At 44.3% G+C, this 17643-nt stretch overlaps 1 long non-coding RNA gene across 1 annotated transcript; it reads left to right on the top strand.

The window, feature by feature from the left end:
• Positions 1-211: 211 nt before the first annotated feature.
• LOC122202098 lies at positions 212-12740 on the top strand. Its single transcript, XR_006194462.1, has 3 exons — positions 212-311; positions 3174-3229; positions 12665-12740. It is a non-coding gene; the product is annotated as an uncharacterized LOC122202098 (long non-coding RNA).
• Positions 12741-17643: the final 4903 nt, after the last annotated feature.

The raw sequence follows: 17643 nt of genomic DNA on the forward strand, positions 1-17643 counted from the left end.
CCTGTCACCTTTTGGAATGACTCTCTGATGCAATGATCTGATTTGGATCCCTTTCTTCGGCTCCCATGACACCTACTACACGCCTCTATTATGTCCTACCCACCCTACATCATAATCATTGGTTTGCTTTGCTGTTCTCAACAGATAAGGCAACTTGAGGTCCAACCCGGGCATGTCGATGCCTTGAGCTCCTCGCACGATGCCTGGTGCATAATTGATTCCCAATAACTGTGGTGACACAAAAAGGTGTCGTGAAATTCTCAGGCAGAGAAGCTACTGAGATAATGGACTGGTGACACAAAAATAATGAGGTGGGTCTCTGCTCAGAAATTCTCACACTTGGAAAAGACTTGGACATATCAAAGAAACCAGCCAGGAAAGAATTTTAGTATTGTTTAATTGGAAGTGAAGTTTGTAGGATTCAGGTAACAAGAGCATCATCTGATAGAGAAATTGGCCAGGTAACTGTTCGTGGTCCCCTAAAATAAGAAAGATTTTAACAGAGATAACAGTCTGAAAAAACGGTGATTTATTACTTGGGTTAATTTCTTTTTGCTTACTCTCCATTTTACTCATAGCATCGATCAGAAATCGTATGTGGAAGGTAACACCCATAAAAATGACTTCTCTTCTATGAACCAGGTTTTTTTTTTTTCATAAGACTAAATAAATCTTATGTGACGTCTTCTCAAATAAGCACCAAACACTAGTGCCTCTATTTGAAGGACACAAACCTCTCCTTTGAAAACACGACACGTCTCCTGTTATAAACCTTTAAAAATTTCCAGTTTCTAATTTTTGTTGATTTACAAGGTATTGTCATCCATAAGACCTTTATTTCTTCTGACATAAGCATTTACCCAAGAATACCTCAAGGTACGTAAGTGTGAGGAGACCCAAAAAAACCCCTCATGCGCTGTGGATACTGGTACAGGTTTGGTTCAACTGTTTTTCAATTAGTAAAGAAAAACAAACCTTCTACCCTTCACGGGCATTTTCCGAACTTCAATAACCATCAGGATGTCAAAGCCATTTCTTTTATGTAGTTGGTAACCTCACACATAAGGACAGAAGAGTTCAGACATTAAAACACCATTAAGATCACTTTGGTTGTAAGATTCCCACATTCTCAGCAAATCTGGGCCTCATTACTGCCACCTTAAATGTGAACGGAGGATATTCTGCACTTGCTTACAGGAAGGTCTTGCACAATTCAAAAAATGAAAATCAACAGTGAGACAGTGGACAGCCTTAACTTAATTAAAACATAGCTTCTAGTGAAGAAAGTAACAGGTACTCAGGAATGCTGATACAAAAGCACTGAAATACCTGAAGGGGTCTGGTAATTAGGCTCAAAGCTCTTTAGCAATCCTGTCTTTTTCCTCTACCATTGCAGGGGAATTATGCTCTTCTCTCAACAACCAAATAAAGAAGAGAAGAGAGAACATGACCCAGTGAAAATGAGTTTGGGATAGGAGGGGTGGCCAGGAAGTGGACCTATAAGGAAAATGTGTGACCCCTTTCAAGGCAGACCCACAAGAGACCACAGTTATTTCCTCTTAAACCCGTAGCCTTCTTCAGTCCCCTCAACCCCAGAGAGACGCGTCTTCTTTCATTCTTTCCTCTTTCTGATCTGCGCTTTTGTACCCACCGACGCTTTCATTCCTTTCTGGTTCCCTTCTTCCATCGCTGTTGGTGATACAGATTGCGAGGTCGGGAGGTGGGTGCAGAGCTGAGTAATGTGGAAATCCCCCTATTATTGTTGCCTTGAGAGGAATAGCAAAGTCGGAGTCAACATTCTCATAGAACACATTGTACCTTAGTATATTTCAAGTACATTGCACTTTGACTTGGAATTAAGTTACATGTAGAAAAACAGTTCAGAAGACACTGGAATATTGGGTCAAATCCTCTTGGATCCCCATGTACCAGATTCTTCCCAGTGTCTCTTATTTAGTCAGGTTTAGGGGAACACACAGTTCTCCCTAGGCATTTCTAAAGAAGTTCTGATCCTCTCTCTCTCTAGCTCCTGCCTTGAGGTACCCCCCCAACCCCGTCTCCCCTACACGGGGCTCAGAGCTATTGCAAACAGTCATGCAAGAGTCTGTGTTGTAATTCACATAAAGGGCCAACACTTCCTATTGCATTTTCTCTCCTGGAAAATCTAGAACCTAGAAGGTTGCTGCGCGGTACATGTCCCATCCCTCCACGGTCTACCAAACTCCCCAAAACCAGCACATCAGATCACCAAGTATATAGAAATGGATGACACGGTCCATATGTGCTCAGGTGCTCAGGAACTGCAACCGTTTTTCTACATCCAAACTGATTCCAATTCAAAGTGCCCCTTGATTCCTTATGGGTGGTGGGGGTGGCCTCAGTCTTCAGGCTACAGAACTTTGCTGCTGTCCGGTCCATTTTGGGGACAGTGGAATGAGAGGCAGGGGTTAGAGTGGGGGAGGAGAGGAGTGCTCCAGATCTAGTCCTGTCTCCCCAGGGGTGAGAACTGCCTGCAAGCTCGGGTCTTACTGGTGGTCAGTGAAGTAAGCAGAGCTGGAAGTATAGGGCTGTGGTCCCCTTCAAGAACAGCAGTCTGGTCTGGGCACCAGCTTGAGGGACAGTCCAGGGCAGCTTTGGCCACAGGTGAAGAATGACACCACTAAGGGAAGGTGACAAGTCAGTGCAGAGGAGTCCTCTCTAAGCCCGAGAGGGTCTCAGGTGCAGTGAGCTGCAGATCCCCAGCTGGTTGCGGCAGTGTTGGGACCAATTCACCAAGTGCCACGTGTCCCTGATGTCTGGCTGGTCAGCCCCAACATCGCTGCTGCAGAGGAAGGGCGGCAATGGGGACAGTGGGCTGTGGGTGGGTTGTCGCTCCTGCAACGCCATGAAGAAGGGTCAGGATGCCCCAGCCAGCACCCCTTCCACTCTAGAGTGGAAGCTAGAGAAGTGAGCTATTCTTTATTTTACTGAGGAAGCAATATTACAACCTTTGTGACAAAAAAAGCTGCTTCATAGAGCGGTTAAGAACAAGAACATTGGAGGCAGAAAGATGCTCATATCCCGCCTTCCACCCATGTGATAGTGACTCAGGTCATTTCCTGCCTTACTTTACGTCTTGAAGCCTCAGTTTCTCTATCTACATAATGGGAATGATAATTGTGTTTCCCTCTTAGATGCAGTGTGGAGTAATTAATGAAAACCACTTAGCATCCAAGTGATGATAAACACAGTAAGTAAATTATAGGGGTGCCTGGGTGGCTCAGTCAGTTAAAGCATCCAACTCTTGATCTCCGCTTGGGTCTTGATCTCAGAGTCATGAGTTCAAGCTTTGCATTGGGCTCCATGTTGGACGTGGGGCCTACTTTAAATAAATAAATAAATAAATAAATAAATAAATATTCTTAATAACCATAATAACCAAAAATATTTGAGGCTACTAAAAAGATGAGTATTACAATTTTCATATCTTTCAAAATGAACTCTGGGGTATAATTTATATACAGTACAGTTGTACTCATTTAGGTGAACAGCTGAGTACTTTAAACAAATATATTCACTCATGTTATCATTATTCCAATCAAAAAATAAAATATCACCCCCCAGGGCACCTGGGTGGCTCAGTCAGTAAGCGTCAGACATCGGCTCAGGTCATGATCTCACAATTCTTGAGTTTGAGCCCCACATTGGGCTCTGTGCTGTCAGCATGGAGCCCGCTTCAGATCCTCTGTCTGTCTCTCTCTCTCTCTTTCTGCCCCTCCCTGCTCCCTCTCAAAAATAAATGAACATTTAAAAAAATATACCCCCCCCCCCCAAGGATCCATCCTGCTCCTTTGTGGTCCAGCCATCTGCCATCAACACTTAACCCCAGGGAACCACGGATCTGCTTTCTGACACTATGGATGAGTTTGGCCCATTCTAGAATTTCAAGAAATAACATTGTATCGTATGTACTCATGTCTTTTGTTCAGCCTCCTGTTTCTGACACAAGTTGTTACATGTGTCAGAAGAAGCTTTATTTGATAGGGGTATTTTGTTGAGTGGGAAACAAGGATTGGCAAATAGGGTGACTTCAAAATGGAAAGTAGTGAAGCTGTCTCTTCCTGGTTACAGCTCAGTTGCTAAAGCCTGAATGGGGAAGCACGTAGCTTTCTGCCGTGACTGGTAACTGGAAACTTACATTCAGGGTCGGGGGGAGGGGATGTCGGGGGAGGGGGGGCATACCGGGGGGGGGGGGGGGGGTGTCGGGGGGGGGGTGTGCAGTAACGCTCCATAAGCTTACTTGCTTGTAGCCTAACGGCTAGGAAGCCGCAAGTCCGTGCCAACATAAATTAAACTTTGTTGAAGGTCAGAGTCAGCCTTTGGGGGATATCATATAATTTACGTTTTGGTGATGTGGCTGTGGGTGGTTGGCTTAGGGATACACTGGAACCCTCCACTTGCGGCCTCCACTTTGGTTTTTCTTTAACACGTGCCTGGGACTTCATTCGTATTGTCACGGAGTAATATTCCATCGACAGGATCCCCCGCTGTGTTTACCCATCATCCACTTGTTGACAGACATTTGGCTTGGTTCCAGTTTGGTGACTTTATGAATCAAACATTTATGAGCATTGTGGGGCGCCTGGGTGGCTTAGTCGGTTAAGTCCCTGACTTCGGCTCAGGTCGTGATCTCTCGGTTTGTGAGTTCGAGCCCCACATCTGTGCTGTCAGCACAGAGCCTGCTTCGGATCCTCTGTCCCCCTCTCTCTCTGCCCCTCCTCTGCTCGTTCTCTCTCTTTCTCTCTTTCAAAATAAGTAAGTAAACTTTAAAAATATATACATTTCTTACCAGCTTGGTAGTAGGTCTTTTCATTTTTTAACAGTGCCTTTTGAAGAGCAAACTTTTTTTCCGATTTGATAAAATGTATCCGTATTTTAATTTTATGATTCGTGTTTTTTGTGTCCTGAGAAATCTTTGCCTACCACGGGGCTGTGCAGATTTTCTCCTACGCTTCTTCTCTGTGCTTAATGGTTTTAGCCATTATATTCAGGTTTCTGACCATTTCAAGTTGTTGTTTTTGTTTGCTTGCTTGCTTGCTTATTTGTTCATTTGTGTCATGATGGAAGTGAAAGGTTAAAGGCCAGATTTTCCCACAGGGCTATTTCAGGTGCCAACACCTTATGTTATAAAGCAGACGCTTCTTCACTGAATGCTGACGCTAAGGATTTCTACTTTTTTTTTTTTTAATTTTTTTTTCAACGTTTTTTATTTATTTTTGGGACAGAGAGAGACAGAGCATGAACGGGGGAGGGGCAGAGAGAGAGGGAGACACAGAATCGGAAACAGGCTCCAGGCTCCGAGCCATCAGTCCAGATCCTGACGCGGGGCTCGAACTCACAGACCGCGAGATCGTGACCTGGCTGAAGTCGGACGCTTAACCGACTGCGCCACCCAGGCGCCCCAAGGATTTCTACTTTTAACCCCGATGGAGTCACAGGGAATGAGGTTGCCCTTAACTAACTGGAAACCGGGCAACATTAATGAAACAACAGACAATAGGCGGTTCAGGACAGGGGCCGTGGGAGAAGGAAGCTGCAATGGCACTAAACCTTACTGCCTAGAAGGTTTCCAGCCTGCAGGAAGGGGGACCCACAGAAGCCCAGCAGTCTCCCTGAGTTGACAAGACCAGGGTTCCAGACCGGGAAACCAACGCAGACACAATTTACAGAGCAAAATACCTAAGTTGTCGAGAAGTAGAGGTATTTATCCTCAACTCCCATCCATTATCAGCTGAGAGCTGCCTCCGGGCACCTATTCCCAGATTCTCTGACTTGTGCAGGTAAAGAAGAGAAAGGTCTCGGGCTGAAACACAGCCTTCAGGCCCCTTTGGCGGGTTCTGGAATGGTAAGGAAAGAGGCCATACGGGCAAAAAGCTAGCAGTTTCTGCATTGGGGTCTGGGGCCATCTCTGCAGGGAAACCGGCCCAACTGGCATGTCCTGATGAATGAAAATTTCGGGGGAGGTGGTAGCCCTCCTACCCCATCTTGGCAAGGGCTGAATGGTGGGTTCCGAGTGCAGTTTTCCCTAGGAAACTAGGAGGCCATCGCATGGGCAGCGGGCACCTGAGCCATAACAGGAAAGGCAGAAGCGGACAACGATGGGGTGGGAATGGCTGTGGAAAACCTGTGCAGACACATGAGAGGCATTGCAAGGTACTTGCTCCCGGAAATAAGTAGATGAATTTGGAGGGAGCGACTGAGGCTTTGCTGCTACCAAGGCCAGGGCCATGGAGACATTTACTAGGGGAGCTCCCGGCGTGGAACCCGAGTTCCCTGGCCCAGCATGTAACCGCCTTTCACCATAGTGATATCACCTGTCTGATATCAAATGCTTCATACTGATTCGTATCTTTGGAGCACTGTCACTTGAATAGGACTTCCAGGGAGGTGGGAACTTGTTCATGTAATTTGCTGCTATGTCCAGAGCTTAGGACAATATCTGGCGTATAATAGACCACAGTAAATATTTGTTGAAGGGATAAATATCGCATGTTCTTGTTCCCTCTGTGATGTATAGTCTTTGTCCCCACCCCACCCCCTGCCCCATCTGTGGAAAGCTCACATCAAAAGTTACTTCCATTTAGCACTTACCTCTTGTTCCAGAGATGATTATAAACCCCATCACCGGTCATGAACCTTGCTTAACGATGACACCTATCCTGGTCGAGGCAAAGAAACTAAACCTTGACTTAATCTTCCTCCAAGATGCACCCTCATTTTATTTTTTTTTTTAATTTTTTTAACACTATTTATTGTTGAAAGAGAGAGACAGAGCATGAGCAGGGGAGGGGCAGAGAGAGGAGGAGATGCAGGCTCCAGGCTCCGAGCTCTCAGCACAGAGCCCGACGCAGGGCTCGAACTCACAAACCGTGAGATCATGACCTGAGCCGAAGTCGGTCGCTCAACCGACTGAGCCACCCAGGCGCCCCGAGATGCGCCCCCGTTTTAAACCCCAACCAAAGTATTCTTTATCACTATGCCAAAAGCCGAAAACTGATGAACGTATGCATCAGCAGAATAACGAAGATGGTGAGTCTCTATTTCCACCCCCTTGTTAGTTCATCATTACCACGGCCTTCACGTTACCGTAAGTAACGACCATCACAGGGCTGTGACTTCACCTGGAAGTAATAGATGGGTGTTTGGCTCCTGGCTCTCAAAAAAGAACATTGAAATAACCCAACATAGTGATTTCAAAGGCTTATTCTCAAAAACCTGACTTCCGTTGGATCCTGTGTTAGGCTGAATAAAAGGCTCGTAGAAAGTGAAAACTTAAGGCTCAAAAATATCTGAGAAGTCAGGAGGCCCATCCTCTTCAGGTCAGACCTGTTGCAGCCTCTGCGTGCAGGAATTGACTCTTTGTGGTTCTTAGAGACCTTCCAAGGAGAACACGCTTTAAGTGCACTCGCTTGAAGCACTTGCTCTAAGTGCGATTTCAATGAGGACAGTGCTTCTTGTATTCAAGCAAAGCCCCGCCATCTCTTCTTGGGCCGTCCTCTTTGGTTTGGGCACTAGAATCGCTCACAAAAACTCCAAATGCTACCAAACGAGGGACATTCACGCTCACAGATCAGAGACGGTCACCAGGACTCTTAAAATTTCACTACAGCGTGGTGCAGAATCCGGTACACCGTTGCCCAAGCCTTAGGTTCTGAAAACGAAGCATTCCAGAACAGTCCTAACGTAACACCATTCCACGCCTCCACTCGTCAGCAGTGTCCCGGGTCTCGGTGAGGATTCAAAACACGCGGTGGGCCACATCCCAGTCATTGGTTAGCAGGGAGTGAGGGGAAACTCAGCCCGGAGGCTGGTGACCGACGCACAAATCCCCCGATGCAGGATTAACCGTCACACTTAAAGAATAAATTCACCGAAGACAGAAACAACACAGAGGTCACTTCCTCCTTTTTCCTTCTAGCTTGACTGTCCTAACCACCCCTGATGGGTCTCTGTCAGACACTTCTGTGTAGCTCTAGGGAAGCAGTCTCCTATGCGAAGCCAAATCCACTGTTAAAAAGAAAAAAAATAAAATACAGAGATTTCTTTAAATTTAGCCGGAAGTCTCCTAACTTCATGTCATGATTTTTTTGTGGCCTGAAATTGAAGAATCAATAACACGTTCAATTGCCCTAATTGGTAGTTACAGATCTTATCTGTGATTCATACAGGCAATCTCCTCCCGCATATTTTAAAGTCAGCTTTTACAGTTCACTAATGCAATTTGCAAAAGATGCTTTAACTAACAATGGTTTTGCCTCGGTTGAGGCCTTTATCGCATCTGCTCTGGATGCTTTCGAATCCCGTCTCCACGATGCTCATTCGGCTCACACGCCTCTTTCTATCTGCCGTATCCTCCCTCCGACAGACCAGCCTGTGTGGCCGCCTCGGGGACGATCCTTCTGTGACGCCACTCAGACTCTGGGAGAAAGTCGAAGCTCCTCATAAGCGTCTTCATCCCTTGTCGGCAGCTCTCCTACCTCTTCTCTTCCCCCTGCCCCTTCCTTCCATCTGGATCAAAGACTGTTGCCTAGACATCACATACCGCTGGTCTCTGATCTCCTCCATAGGCTCCAGCCTCCACCTAGATTTCGTTTCTTGAATTGGAAGCCTCGGATTAGCCATTATCTTCTCCCGACCTCCGGGCTCCCCACGGTACCTCCCCCCATTCAGGCAGTGACACCCAGATAGGACTGGACTGGCACTAAGCGATGAATGGGTTGAGATGAAGTGAGGGGCCACCAAGACCAGACCCTGCCCCCTGGTCCCCCCGTGCCCCGCCCGGTCACTGCAAAGGGGAGGAGATAAGTGTCTTCGTGTCCCTGCAAGCTGGCTTCGACACACCCACTGGGAAACCCCCACTCCACTAGGCGCTTCTGTTCTCCTCTGCTCCTCCCCATCATTAAATGTATCACACAGGATGAAGCTGTTTCATTATCCATTACAGGCAAGACAAGAGGCCCCCCTTGTACACTCCTTCGTGGGCGGCACGGGGACCCCAGCACGGCATCTAGTGCATCGCTGGCTCTCAGCAAGCGTGCGTTGGCTGCTTTGCCCACAGAAACAAGTGCGGATGAGGAACTTGGTACCATCCCTTCTCAGCCATGTGCCGTTGCATGTGTCTGTGACAAGAGGGACAGGGACAGCTTAGCCAAGAAAACCGTGTAGCCGTTGCTTTCCTTGCTGGCTACAAACCAGTTATTCCCGGTGCTGGGGTCCTGGAGCAGGAAGAATTCTGAAGGTCCACAGAGAACGCATACGTGGCACTTCCTTTACATCGTAAATAAGAGTGTTTTCCCCTCCACAAGGGAGTCGGTTTTGTTCCTCCTTTTTTTATTTTCAACAAGACCCAACTTCTCTGAATTTGAAGAGTCTTCTGTAAATTGCCAGAGCTGTTTGGGACGATTTTTCTCGGACTACCAGGCAGCCAAGCAATTCCAAACCCTCCTCGGGATGTCCCTTTCCACCGGGTTCCATCTGGAACCCCGCCACCAGCGTCGCATGCGGATTTCAAAATCGAAATACGGCAGCCTCCTAACGACACAGAAAGAGCATCGCGCTACATCGTCATGGCATGCTCTGTCTCATTCGTATGGCCAAAAAATAGTTTTTGAATCCTAGGTACCACTGAAGAGGCATCCTTGTTACACAGCCGCATTTTCTCACAGATTAATTTTTCCTGAGAGCTTCAATTTAAGAGTTAATACCAAGGACATTTATGTAACTCCATGCAACCTAAACGCATATGAACAACAAAGCTGGGAAGAGTTTGTCAAAAACAGAATGTGTTCAGAAGAGACAGATGCTTTTTTTTTTTTTACTTACCTTGAACCGAACACTATTTCAAGAGCTAAAATTACAGACTTGCTTTCCCACAGGCCACGGCAGCAAATCCAAACAAAAGCTCTCCTTGCAGCCCCAAAGCAAACCCATGACCCCAAGTGCCCATCACCTCTGTGGGCTGTCATTATCACTCTTCTCTCCAGAAAGAAGTAAATTTAGGAAGGGACAAAAATAGGCAAGTAAAGCTGTCAGTCACTTTACTTCTTTATTTTTCTGAATAGAATATTTTTCTTGGTCTATTAAAAAATACATGACCGCTCGTTCAGAATCCTTTCATTAATATAAAGCATTAAGTCTAATCCATTTTGCCTTTTTGAAGAACTTGTCTTCCGTTCATTTAAAAGCCTGCTCTCACGATAACGTTAACACCTGCACCTCTCGCTCCTGTTTCATTCTGTGCAAACTCCAGACGTCAGTTACACAAGGCCTTCTTATAATGTCACATAATTTATTTTTGAGCAGAGCTCGTATCATATGCAAGAGATTAATACACGGGACAGCACTTTAAGCTCTAAAGAAGAATACGAGCATTAGCTACCTTTATCCTTATCATCCCTTAAGCACTTAATGAATAGTAAGAACCCAATAAAATGTCTGCTGGCCGAACTTAAGTGTGGACAAATAGAAAAGAAACAAAGGAAACTATTTCATAAGAGTGATAATAAATCCAGGGCGCCTGGGTGGCTCAGTCGGTTGAGCGTCTGACTTCGGCTCAGGTCATGATCTCACGGCTCCCGGGTTTGAGACCCGCGTCGGGCTCTGTGCTGACAGCTTGGAGCCTGGAGCCTGCTTTGGATTCTGTGTCACCCTTTCTCTTTCTGCCCCTTCCCGACTCGTGCTCATGCTCTCTCTCTCTCTCAAAAATAAATAAATAAACTTAAAAATTTCTTAAAAAAAGAATGATAATAAATCCAAAATACAGAATCTCCCACGACACCAGCATTGCCAACCCTACATCGTTGGCTGTGGGCTGAAATGGGCTTCTGAGGCTGAGTGTGTGCCCAGAGGACCAGAAATGGCCGTTGTCCAACTCAGAGTCATCTGACCTCAAGCAGTATCCAGTGCTCGTTCCTCAAAAAGTATCCGGGCGCCTGGGTGGCTCAGTCGGTTAAGCATCCGACTTCAGCTCGGGCCATGATCTCGTTGCTCATGAGTTTGAGCCCCACGTCGGGCTCTGTGCCGACAGCTTGAAGCCTGGAGCCTGCTTCCGATTCTGTGTCTCCCTCTCTCTCTGCCCCTCTTCCATTCGTGCTCTGTCTCTGTCTCTGTCTCTCTCTGTCAAAAATAAACAAACTTAAAAAGGAAGTTATGGGGAACCTGGGTGGCTCAGTCGGTTGAGCATCCAGCTTTGGCTCAGCCATGATCTCACAGTTTGTGAGTTCAAGCCCCATATCAGGCTCTGTGCTGACAGTGCAGAGCCTGGAGCCTGCTTCCGATTCTGTGTCTCCCTCTCTCTGTGTCCCTCCCCTGCTCATGCTCTGTCTCTCTCTCTCTCTCTCTCTCAAAAATAAAAATAAGCATTAAAAAAAATTTAAACAAAAAATAAAATTACCCATGTAAGACATTAGCGAACAATGAGACTTTACTGAAGATTCCACAGGTTCCACAGGGAGTCTCAGGATGTGGCATCGCCCGCTGCCAGCAGCACTCTTCCCCTGCACCGCACCCCCCGCGGTTCCTGCCGGCTTCCTGCTCGCTTCCTGCTCTCAACGCAGCACTGTCATTGGAGAGGTAAAAGGCAGTCACGCTGAAGATGTTTATATAACCAGGATAGAGGAAAAGGTAGAGAGGTACATTAAATTGAAGATAGAGAAAAAGAGGTACATTAAAGAAAACAGGAACAGAAAGGACAAATTCCATCACAGAGTTATCGCACAAGAGACAGACGACATGGTAAACCTCGCCACCACGATAATATTGTAAACGGGCACAGGCTTTTGCAAAGGGATGAGAGGCAGCACACGGCAGGAGCACCGTCAATACCCAGGCCCTTTGCATCCCTCCAGAGAGCACAGTCCAAGAACGTATCTCCTTAATAGGAGAAAGCATTCCGTGCAGGCTGAAGCATTCTCAACGCGGGGAAGAAAGACAGCTGGGTGGAATGAAAACCACAAAGACATGTTCCTTCTGTTAAGTGATGGTGCATCTGCACAATCAGATATTCTTCTTGTTTTCTGTATTTATCGTTTTGTATTTTGATTCCAGTGTAGTTGACATACAGTGTTAGATTAGTTTCCAGGTGTACAATATAGTGATTCAACAATTCTAAACATTGTTAGTTAAAAAGAGAACTACCCTACAATCCAGCAATTGCACTACTGGGTATTTACCCCCAAAATACACAAACACTAATTCAAAGGGATATCAGCATGCCTATGTTTATTGCAACATTATCTACAATAGCCAGATTCTGGAAGCAGCCCAAGTGTCCATCATTAGACGAATAAAATATATATATATATATATATATATACACACACACACAATATACAAGAAATATATATGCACAATATATATGCATATGTACTACATATATATAATGGAATATTATTCAGCCATAAAGAGATATTTTTCCTGGACTTAAAAATGTGATTAGGACGGCCACCTCAAAATACAGAAAATGTTTATAATCATATTGAGTGACAAAAGAAATAAATAGGCGATGATGACAGCTCCATTAAAAAAATATGTGTTTGGACAAAGGTTTGGAAGTACTTTTAGAATTTTTTAAATGGTGACCATGAAAAGACTTTCAAGTTAAGTTTTATTGTGTTTTCTGTTTTAGGAAACGTGTCTAATAGTTACTTCATCAGCTTTGGAGTTAAAAAGGAACAAAAATACTTGACCATATGGAAAAAAGGTGGGTTTCTTTTTTCTATTTAGCTATGGATCCCAAACAAGTTTTTACATAGCAGTATAACCTGATACTTAGAGGAAAACATTTTCCACGTGCAAGAGTTGTCTCAAACTCAAGGTGACGACATTCAATGAGCAGGCACAGGAAGTAACATAGGGACAAGATGTTCACATATGTTCTAATGACATGCTTTCACATGAAGCCTTTGAAGTTCTAACCACAAATCTATTTGAACTTCCCTGGGAATCAATGAACTCGCCAGTCTAAAAGAAAATAACAGTGAAGACATTTTTGGACTCAGATTCCATTTTGCCTCTCAAAAAAATTTATTCTCGAATAAAACCACTTTGCCAGGATATGCGCCTGGCAGTCCAAAAGTGGTCTTAAAGTAGTATCCAATGTGAACCAACGGAAAGTGAGATCTCAATTATTTTTCAATTTCTCTGAAAGAGGAAGGGGTTACTAGCAGTTATGATTCCCCCGATGAATGGCAGGCACGATGGAAATAGGTTGAAGCAAGATGAAAGTCAAGCCTATTCTTGGCTAAAAGGTGTGAGTAAAAACTGATTCAGAGCCGTTAGCTCCTGGCCCACTGTAACCAGACACAACATATGAGAACATGTAATGACTGAAATTGTACTAAAAGGCTAATAATGAATCATTATCTAAATGGAAATGGAATGGGGAAGAAACACAAAAGAATGAGTCTATACTGTTCCTGGTGTATCTTTAGAAAGACCCACCACAAAAAGAAGTGCACCTACTTCATTGAAGACTTTTGGGAGAAGCATGGAAGGGGGCTCTCTGATTCTAATCTCTTACCAGAGTATCCCTGTTGCCAAGGGTAGCACTGTATGAACACAGCCAGCCCCCCCTTAGCTCTCATAAATAGGCGTGTTTCTCATCAAATCTATAAGGTACCAGTGGTTTTAACATACCGTTTTGGTGACTGCTCAAGGCTTTTGAAGGCAGAAACTCTGGAGCCACCATGAGCACCGTCCAACATGCTGACTCCTGAGTTCTCTCTCATAGTGGTCTTCTAGAAACAAATTTCAACTGAGACTGGGAGAAACTGGCATTGAATGGTTTCTTCTGAATACCAAACAGTAGAACTGTTTTTACTGATTCAAACGAACCATGATCGATAACCCCCAGAAAGATAAAATGTACATGGAAGCCGATAGTTAAATTTAGATTTCAACAAACATCGTACCTAACATGTGAAATAATGTATTTCCGTGTTGATGGAATCAGAAGCTTGAAATTCCAATGAGCTGCTCAGAAAAGGAAGCTGACGTATTCCTCTGTCAAAACGAATAACCCAATAACCTTGCTTTATATCTTTGTCATGACTTCATGCTCTCCAGGTGAAAGAGTTCAGGGCACCTGTTCAAAACCCTGTTGTGTAGGGAGGAAGCTCCTGCTGAAATATCTGATTTTGAGACCCCTGGCCTCTGCTCCCCTCCAGACCCTTTCTGCCGTAGGCCTGCGCAGAAGAAATGGGTAGGAAAGCATCTTTGGAACTGGCGATGGTTTACTGATACTCCCAGTAAGCAGTTTTCTTGAGGACAAACAGCACTTAGCTCTTTTGGGTCCACCAGATGCTTAACCATAGAAAATCTGCCTTTGAACCCGAATAACTAGTACCCCAAAAAAGCCTAATTTGTTAGCATTAGCAATTTTATTTCACTTATGAATATTTTATTATATATAATTTATTTTCTTTATTAATGTATGTTATTGCATTCATTATATTTATTTTATGTTATATTTTATGGCCACAAAACAAGGGGAAGAACACCATTACCCATCTCCTCATCTCCTCTTGCTAAATAAGGTGCAAAGACAATTATATGTTCCCACGAAGCAATGGGGAAAGTGAAATGATGAGGGGTTATGCATGTGATGTCATCAAGAAAAAGTTTCATCTGGGTCCCAGGTTTCCTGATCCTCAATTTCAGGAGACTTTTTGTTGGTTCTTGGTCCCATTATTCCAACGGATGTTAGAAATGAGACAGTCACCGGAGGTGATGCAGACATCACAGGTCCTGAAATCCAGATGCCAATAAATAACTCCTTAAATGGTGTTTGCAGCCTTTTATTGTATGTGAAAGGACCTACCATATGTGAACATGTCCACATAAAGGCAGGTGGAGCTCTAATTCTAGCACTATATTAACATGTCACAGATAGGTCCCCACTTCCATAACTACTTCTTTTGAATCTCCATGCTGGCTCCCCCACAGCTCTCGTCTTTAACTTGCAGGGATAATAGGCAGTGAATTTACTTTGCCTTTTTTTTTTTTCCTGGAAGCAACTATAAACCACCGCAAGCCTTGCCTAAATCCAATTTACAATAAATAACATAGCAAGATTTGGATTGTTTTACTTACTCGCCTCTCTACTGGCAAACCTATCATTGGCAGTAAGAGATATCCTTGCAGTGTTTTCGGAAATTTAATCTATGGCATGAAGTGTGTAAAATTCCCTCATTTCAAAACTGGTGTAATTTGTTAACCTCCAGAACGATAAATGCATCATGAGCCTCGGCAGACATTCTCCCACTTCTTCCATTGCTGGGGAAATGAGAAAATCACGTGCTCTGACGACCACTGACAGAGCAGCACCTGACAAATCCCTAGCCTCGTGTCATGTTTATCAGAAAAATAAACCCGAGTGACTAAAAGATGTACAGAGTGGAAAAAAATCTCTGTCTATATTCATTATTTATATCTGAACACTTATTATTTTGCCATATCATTCTAATGAGAAGAATACTAATGAGAAAATGAGAAAGGTACATGTGATTACTTTCCAGAGCTGCTACAGCAAAAATATTACAGACTGAGTGGTTTAAACAACATAAATTTGTGTTCACGGTCCTGGAGGCCTGGAGTCCAAGATCAAGATGTCGTCAGGGTTGGTTTCTTGTAAGGCCTCTAAGGAAGAAGCTGTCCACGCCTCTCCCAGAGTTTCTGCTGGTTTTCTAATCCTCTTTCATGGTCCTTGACTTGTAGAAGCATCACCGTGATCTCTGGCTTCATTTATCTACATGGTGTTTATTCTCCTCATGTGCATGTTGGTCTGCATATTTCTTCTGTTTCTAGGGACACCACTCATACTGGATTAGGGCCCACCCTAATGACTCATTTTGACTTAACTGTTTCTGTAAAGACCCTGTCTCCAAATAAAGTTACATGCTGAGCAACTGGAAGGTAAGTCCTCCACATATGCATTTTGGAGGGACACAATTCAACCCACAACAGGAGGTGTTTCTAAGACATAGGGTGGGAAGTTGAGTTTTGCTATTCAGCCAAGCCTGGGCCTTGCCAGTACATTTACTTCATCGACGAAATCACTGCTTTATGCGCAGGTGGTAGAACCGCATCCAGCACTGTGAGGAGCCACCAGACTTTGCATCAGATGATGCTCAAGAATTTCCTCCAGCCGGTGTGAGGCCAGCCTCGTAGTGAGGCTAAGCGTGGTAAGAAATGTTGTCCGGCACATTTCCTTCCAGAAACTTTCAAGTTGCTGTAGAGTCTAGGGAGCATGTGATTCTTAGGCACGTACCATGTTCTTCCAAATAGCATGGGGTGGCACATTTGTTGACATAGATGTGCTGTTACTTGCTACACTTCCGTGCAAGTGAGTACAGTGGATTAAAGACATATGTTCAAACCGTAACCCCAGATACCTGTGAATGTGACCTTATTTGGAAATAGGGTCTTTGCAGATGTAATTCAGTTAGGACTCTCGGGATGAGATCATCCTGAATTTATGGTGGGCCCTAAATTCAGTGACTGGAATCTTTGTATGAGGAAGAAGGAGATTTGACACACAGGCGTGAGAGACCAAGATCCTGGAACGAAGGACAGTAAAGACAACTGAGCATAATAGTCTGAGCCACTCTCTGAATGTAAGATGAACAGGCCAAACAATTTATGGAAATTGAGATGACAAAAACAAAACAAAACAAAACAAACAAACAACTTGAAAAGGATAAGAAGTTAAAAACAGCTATTGGCATGGCATTAGAGAAACAAAAATTAGGCTTGAATCCCTGCCCAAGTAGAGGGGTCCTGGACAATATTGTAGGGTTTCAGTTGGGACCCCTGAGGGACTATACCCTAGAAGTAAGAGTAAACTAAAAATAGTCTGGATCTTACAAAGACTGAAGAGTAGATGGGCATCAATTCTATCCTCAACTGGATAGAAGATGCTCCTGTCCTTGTTGCATATCAGAAGAAAAAAATGTAAAAAAAAAAATTATTCAGAGGAAAGTAACATCATCCAGAGCCTCTAATGGTTTCCCATAATGGGTATGAATAGTGAATTTCCAGCACCCAATACAAAATTAGAACAAAGGGACAAAAACACAATAAAAACATACCCACAGGTGCTCCAAGTTAAGGGGAGTTAAAAGACCTGAATTTTTACCATTAGGTTTAAAGAAAACAGATGACCATATGGAGAATCTCACCAGAGGACTAAAATCTATTCAAAAAGTTAAATAGAAATTCTGGAACCAAAAAATATAATAACTGAAATTAACAATAACAGGGATGTTTCAACAACAGACACAGCTAGAAAGGGTCGTAGTGATTTTGAAGACATGTCATTTAAAATGTCCATCCTCACGGTACCTGGGTGGCTTAGTTGGTTGGACGTCCAACTCTTGATTTCAGCTCAGGTCATGATCTCACGGTTCATGGGATTAAGCCCCACATCAGGCTCTGCACTGACAGCAAGGACCCTGCTTGGGATCCTCTCTCTCTCCTCTCTCTGTCCCTCCCCAACTTGCGCAGGCTCTCTTTCTCTCAAAATAAATAAATAAACTGTATTTTTTTTAAAAAATGTCCATCCTGAAGCCCAGAGAGGGGAAAAGAGGAAATAAGACAAGAGAATAT

The sequence above is a fragment of the Panthera leo genome, chromosome A1 (assembly GCF_018350215.1).
Source record: "Panthera leo isolate Ple1 chromosome A1, P.leo_Ple1_pat1.1, whole genome shotgun sequence".
Lineage (NCBI taxonomy): Eukaryota > Metazoa > Chordata > Mammalia > Carnivora > Felidae > Panthera > Panthera leo.